Raw genomic sequence first — 7,401 nt, forward strand, 5'->3', positions numbered from 1 at the left:
CTCTCGCCCAGCAAAGTGTCTTTTCCAGCAAAATAGTCTTCCTACCTGAAAACCTGCTTAGTGCCTACAATTAATTCTGTTTCGGTTTGTTAAACAGGAACCTTCACCATCTCATCATGTAGAGTGGTCGGGGGAAGAATTTTCTTCCATTCAAAAACTGTTCTAATTTTTAGAAACACGCGATGTTATTTCATATTTGAAGATTAACCTTTCTTACATACAATTTTACATATAAGAAAGCCCATGGGAGGTGGTCCTTATGCCAAGGAAGCAAGTCCACAGGGAAAATATTTAAAACAAGCAGTGATGGTGCCTGTCATATTTTGATATATGGCAGTACCTAAATTCAGCAGCCTATGTCAGCCACCTGTTCTATTGTATGTTCTGGCTTCTGAAGCTCTGTTCCACACACCAGCACACACACATCCAGTCCTCCACACACCTTTTCAGCTTATGTATTCCATTCTTCTATCGTGTTATCATGTATTTTATTTTATGTGTTTCGTTTCTTCATATTTTCTTAGCACCTTCTAGAGTATAGTGACATGTTTTTATAGTGCTAAACTGAAGCCATGTCTGCTTCCTAAAGTTCATTTATGAAATTATCATTCATTGTTCACATGCACAGCCATTCAATAGTATTTCACATAAAACCACCAAGAACGCTCTACATGATGAATGCTGTGGAACATATCCCGGAGTGTTCTACTTGTGAAAATGCAAAGGAGCGACTGTTCACAATCAGAATGCTGTATGAAAAGAAAGTTTTCTCCTATTAAGTGAAACTAAAATGAAAGTTGGAGACAAACAAGCTTTGGAAGCCTTTACCTTAAAACAAAAAAGTAAATCTTGAGTAAATTTCTTACCATCTTCTGAAAAACTAATAAATTCTTAAATCCTAATGAAGGTACCTAAGAGCTTCAATGCCCGGGTTGCAGTCAAAACACAGAAGAAACCAACTGCTGTCATGTTAGCCTAAACACAGAAAATCTTGCAGGCTGATATCTAGGCTACCAGAGCCAGTTAGCTTAGTTGGGCAGGAGGAGGGTGCACAGGGTTAGAGCATCAATTAAACTGCTTCTCTGGAATCACATACACTGGGAGTCCACCTTTTTTTTTTGTTTTAATTTTTCTTTTTAATGTTTGTTTATTTTTGAGACAGAGAGAGAAACAGATCATGAGCAGGGGAGGGGCAGAGAGAGTGAGACACAGAATCCAAAGCAGGCTCCAGGCTCCAAGCCGTCAGCACAGAGCCCGATGCAGGGCTCGAACCCACAAACCATGATATCATGACCTGAGCAGAAGTCAGATGCTTAACCGATTGAGGCACCCAGGCGCCCCTAGGAGTCCACCTTTTTAATTGTTTTCCATAATACCATTGATGTAATACTTTTTCCAATCGCTCAGGTCTTCTCCGGCACCGGCACCGAGAGGAGTCAGCATGTTGCAACCTGCCCTCCCAAGTCCTTCTCCACTTGTTCTTAAAGGAAAAGGAGGAAATAAATATAAATGTAATTTCATAACAAAAAGGAAATACACATTTCCAGGATCCTTTTGACATCTGATTATACCTAGCAGAGCATTTTCCACTGATACAACACAATAATTATAATGGTACCCTAAAGTATGAAGACCATTTGTCATCCTTTTATGTTTCTTTTCATGTCCACAGTACATGATATCATCTAAACAAAGCAAGAGACAAGAGAAATAGCTCTTTATGGAGACATAGGCAGGTAGGTAGGTAGTAGGTAGGTAGATAAATGAAGCCTCAGGTAGAGGTTTGGCAATGATATAAAATCAAACCATCAAACCTGTCCAGGCCAAGGGGCATTGAGGGGGATTATAATACCTATGTCACCCATAATATTTGAATATGTACTAACTGGCATTGGATCAACATGTTACTGAACGGTGGCCATATCCACACAACACTCAGATGCTGTATCTGCATACCCACTTAAAAGCTAAAATTGGTAAAAATAACTTTACAGAGATACTGAAAGAACTCTAGATACACTCGCTGAAAGCTAGAGAGATTAGTGAATCAATGTAAACCACAAAGCAGAGTCTCTTAGGCATGATAGATGGGATTTTTTCAGTAAGCACAAGAGTGCCTCTTCTCTGATCTGGTCACTTTTTGCTGGTGTATAATAACACCTCACTTCTGCACAAAGCCGTGAGATCTATGAAGCATTTACACTCTCCATTACTGTAACAGATCCTCACAATGAAGACAGGGGTGGGATCTCCCTCTCCATCCCCATTTTATGGAACGGGAAACTGAGTTTCCCTTTACAAGTTAGCGTTTGGTTTTTGTTTTTCATTCATTCAACGCATTTTTCTCCTAAGACTTCTGTCTTCAGTCTGCTGGGCAGGGAAGGTCACATGCAAAATGGATACACACCAATTCAGAAGGATTTGCTAATATCCAGGTCCTTCCAACAAAGCCGGTAAAAAGTCAAAAGCCCCCCAAGTTCTGTCTCCCAACCGAAGTGCTATTTAAAGGTAGACCGACAGGGAAGCCCGAGTTTCCCATAGATGTTTTTTGAGCTGGTCACTATGCCATGAGTGTATCCACACTTTCAGTTCGAGGTGGAAGAAAAAGCTCCTGTTTTTATCCCCAGCTCTGGCCCAACACACAGCTCTCCTGATCAAACAGATCTGGTCAAGCCCCTCCCCTACTCATTAACTTCCCATGGTCCCCAGTGCCTAGTAAAGATTTAACATGGTCAGTCCTTCAACGGTAGCTCCCACCTAGCGTCCAGTATTCTCTCCTTAAATATCCAATCATCCTTAATTATACCAGCCATGCTAAACTACTCTTGACCCTCAATGCACCATGCCTATTTCAGCCTCTGAACCTTTGCTTAGAGATGTGGGTCTCTCCTGCTTCTGGAAAAACCCACATTCCCCTGACAAGCTTCTATATATCCTTCGAAGCCCAGTTTTTATTAAAAGTCTCCCACGTTTCAGTCAATCTAGATCTTTCATTAAACTCTTATCCTCACATGCTACAAGGTTTTGTGGGTCTGGCTCCTCCAACAGACACAAGTCCCTGGAAGACACTGGAAGCTTCCCTTATTTGCCCTTGAATACCCACAGTTACTGCATTTAATGGAGTAAAGTTAATTACTTATTGAATAGTTACCCCCAAATCCTAGCATCTCTTTTCAGAGGATGCTTTCTTGCCAGGTGATTCTCTGCATTGATTCAGAAAGAATTTTGTTCATTTGGAGGGTTTGCTGTGTATTGGGGGAGGCACATGGATGTCAGGTGACCCACAGGAAGCAGTTAGGGGACCACTGGGCATGGCCTTCAGGAAGTCAGAATTTGGAAAAAGGCCCCCAAAAGGCACTATTTTATCCTTATCCTTGGATAATCCATTGTGCCTCTTTACAAGGGCAAAATTATAAGTGTCCTGTATACAGATGACAATGAAGGTTAAAAAAAAAAAAAAATCACACTTTAAAAGCTAACGAAGGCACTTTACGCTGTAGGATCCTGGGTGAGCCAGTTTGCCCGAATGAGGAAGGCTCATCCATCCATCTGTGGCTGTGAAGTCACCACCCACCTGCTTTGCGGTTCTTCAAGTTTGAAACTCTCCTAGCTGCTTGCATGACAGTAGTTTTCTGACTTCTGAACATGTCCAAATGAGCTGAATCTAGAAAACAGTACATGAAGTTAACAAATGCCCTTGCCTTTGAGCCCCCGTTAGTGCTTCACAGAGGAATGGGGAACAGACTGCAAGTTCTAAAGCTGTGACATTACATAGACCCTGTCAGTGAGGAAGGAAGGAAGGAAGGAAGGAAGGAAGGAAGGAAATATACATGGACATTGTAAATAAATAAAGAAATACTACATAAGCTTTGTAAATAAATAAACAAATAAATAAATGATAAATATTACATAGACTTTGTAAAGAAATAAATATCACAATAAACTTTGCAAATAAATAAATAAATAAATAAAAATAAATTACACAGACTTTCTGAGCAGGAAAGTATCTTCAAGACCATCTAACTCAAGGAGAAAATGGAGGCCCACCTAAAAGACTGGGCTTGCCCAAGGTCACGTCAAGTCTGGATCAGAACACCAACCAGCACCTTGAGCTCATTCAGCAGGCCAGCAGCTGACTGCTATATCCTGAGAACCCAAGGGAAATTTAGAGGGGAATAAAGAATTTAAAAAACAAAAAGGATGGTTCTAGTTATTTTTTTATACTCTTCTCTTTATTCATTTTTTTTAAGAGCGAGAGAGAGAGAGAGAGAGAGAGAGAGAGAGAAAGTGTGATCAGGGGGAGAGAGGCAGAGGAAGAGAGAGAATCTTAAGAGGCTCCGTGTTCAGCATAGAGCCCAACTCTGGCTGGATCCCAAGACCCTGGGGTCATGACCTGAGCCGAAATGACGAGTCAGACGCTCAACCGACTGAGCCACCCAGGTACCCCCAAAAGGATGATTTTAAAAGGAAAGTGCTAGTGCTCACTTTGGCAGCACGTATACTAAAATTGGAACAATACAGGGGAGACTAGCATGGCTTATGCCTAAGGATGGCACGCAAACTCATGAAGCGTTCCATATACAAAAAAAAAAAAAAAGAGGGATTAAAAAACAGGACAGTTCTAAATTCAATGTAACATCCTGTCAGCTGATGTCCAAAAAAGCATTTTACTGTTCTCTACAGTGCTTCTTTTAGTGTTCTGCTACCAGCCAGCTAAAACAGGCACTATAACACTCACCACTGTTCCCTTCTTTGGAGAACATAGGAGCCATTCCATAAGAGTGTTAATATAAAATATAATTCAGGCTTCGTTCTGCTTCTTTCTCTTCCCATGCAATTCCATTCAAACATATATAATCTGCTCAAAGACCTACTTTACCAGCCACTGTGCAAAGGGTAGGGGAAACAAGGGTCAAGAAGAATACATAAATACGCACGTCTGCAGCTATTTTTTCCTGGTACAATGGCTCCACGAGGGGTATAAAGTGTAACTTAAATGAAAATCAGCAATCTAGCCAGTAGAAACTGTTTGCCTCTCTTAGAAAGTGATTGTATAGTTCTTTGACAGACTCAACCACGTTAACTACAGCAACATATACCATTTTTTCCCCTACAATTTTCTTGACTGCTTATTATTTTAGATACATCCAACTTGTTTATCAGGTGCATGTTAAAGCCTGTTAAAACGTGTTATTCTGGTTTGGCACGAAGGTTTCAACCTTATTCAACAAAATATTTCAAACTTGTGCTGGAATTAATGATTCAGGCCAAATGGAACTTAATCTGCGATCCAAGACACCTTTCTATGGTTTGGAGACTGCATATCTAGACCAGGAGGACAACCTGACTTTGTTTCAGGCACAATTAGCTTCATAGCTAGGGAGCATAACTGACTTCGTAAGGCTCTTTTGGTGCCAAAGCTTGTAGAAACAGAGGAGGCTTTGCCTAAGGGATTCTTTGCATTAAAGACTTTGTTAGGCAAAGCCACTCTGGCTTGGGAGTCTGATTTGCAATTTGGGCCTTTGTAAAAGGATTAGAAGATCCCTATTGTTTAATGTTTGGATCTCAATTTGCATTTGGAAATGCATGACCTCTTCCAGGTTTAGAGTTCTTTATTTTCAGTTTCTCCTCCTGATATACAATCAATACGGTATGTTAAAAAATTGATAAAACTGCTCAGCCGAATGTTTGCACTGATTAAGGGGAATGTGATAGATTGATTTTCTCCGTGAATGGTGGAGTCTACTTAGGCTCCAGCAATACCGATCCAGTCATCTCTTTAGGAACTGACAAATAACTCCTAGGTTTGGGTACACACACATTTCATTTATTTCCTTAATCGGAATGCATGGGCACTTTGTTTAAAAACAGACACTGGGTCTACAAAAGAAACTGACAAGAAAAAAAATCCTCCGACCGACCACCTCAGGACACATTCGAATACTTTTGTCCAACATCTCCCTTTAAACATAAAGGTTTGAGAAAAATTATTTCAGGTTTGTGATAACACTACCCTCGGCTGTACACAATATTTAACTACCTGTCCCTTGGTCAACAACTTTTAACTAATATTTGCTTTGACAATATTCCCAGATTGGCAACATAAGGCCTAGAATAGAAACTTCGTGAGGAGGCACAATTTCTTAGATTGGGCGTTTAAAACGCGTGATTTATTTGTTTGTTTGTTGCCTTCAGTTTCTAGCTTCTCTATCATCACTGACCACAGGAAAACATGTCTTGTGTGTCGGGATGAATGTGCCTGGTACCTGGATTTGGAGTTGTCGGTTGAATGCGCTGGAAGTGGATGGAAAACACTCACATTCATTGAGCACCTACGATGTGTCCAGAATTTTACTAGGCGTTTAAGAGTTTGTTATTATACCCATTTTGTAGTGGAGAAGACCGAGGCCCAGAAGAGTCAAGTGACCTGCCCAAGGTCACACCCTCCCTAATGATCAGAACCCGAGTCTACCTGGCCCCTAACCCCAGGCTCTTTCTGTCATGTCACAACCGCCTCACAGATAAAGTAAAGCTAATTTCATTTGGAGGATTATCTGCTCTTCACCTCCTTGGAATGTGCTTATTTTTTAATCTAAACAGGGGATATGTTTGATGCACAGGAAGCTATGTGGACAAAATTGACCTAACCCATCCCTCTCGCTAATAGAAACAAGTAATCTTATCTGTAATTCTATTAAAAATACACCACATTCCTCTATGATCCAGTTTGGAAAATGACTCAAGAAAGGACAATCTGTTTCCGCATCACAGCACCCCAAGGCCTCTCTAAGATCAGCAAGAGTAAATAAGCCATTGCTTTTCTCAAATATTTCATTCACTGATTCCAAAGCACTTTTACGTGTAATTAAATAAAGAGCAGCAGCCCTCTCGATAGTTGGGCCAGAGGTAAGCCCAAGAAAGTCTCCGTTGCTGAAGATCACACATGCTGAGGCCCCCTTCAGTGGAGAACAGCGATGTGGAAGTTAGCTGAAGTAGCTGAAAGAGGTGTGCTGTGCTCTGAGCCCTCGATCTCAGCCTCGGCCCATGGGAGACACTCCTTCTCCGCCATCTTCCAAAGTGCTCTGCCGACATTCTCCTGATGCTCCCAATATCTAAAGATAATCCCTTTTCCCCTAAACAGGATCTCAACCTAAAATAGATCTGAGTATGTGCCACAGGGCTTGAACAAATGACTCAGAGGGCCATTTCAGATCTCGGAAGCAGGGAAGGCTCTTCAGAACACAGGAGCACAGTCTGGGAGCTAGTTAGTACTCAAGGAACAAGCAAATGACAGCTGGAAGGAAGGAGTTCCAAAGAACATGTCACCTGAAGGTTCCTTTGCACACATGAGGCAGCTGAGGCCTAAGTACCCCACAGTTATGTCACTGCGGAACCTCATTC

At 41.3% G+C, this 7,401-nt stretch overlaps 1 non-coding gene across 1 annotated transcript; it reads left to right on the forward strand.

The window, feature by feature from the left end:
* The first annotated feature begins 4,477 nt into the window (after positions 1 to 4,477).
* On the forward strand, positions 4,478 to 4,584 carry LOC125151019 (U6 spliceosomal RNA). The gene has a single exon (XR_007146582.1). It is a non-coding gene; the product is annotated as a U6 spliceosomal RNA (small nuclear RNA).
* The last annotated feature ends 2,817 nt before the right edge of the window (positions 4,585 to 7,401 follow it).

The sequence above is a fragment of the Prionailurus viverrinus genome, chromosome D4 (assembly GCF_022837055.1).
Source record: "Prionailurus viverrinus isolate Anna chromosome D4, UM_Priviv_1.0, whole genome shotgun sequence".
Taxonomy (NCBI): Eukaryota; Metazoa; Chordata; class Mammalia; order Carnivora; family Felidae; genus Prionailurus; species Prionailurus viverrinus.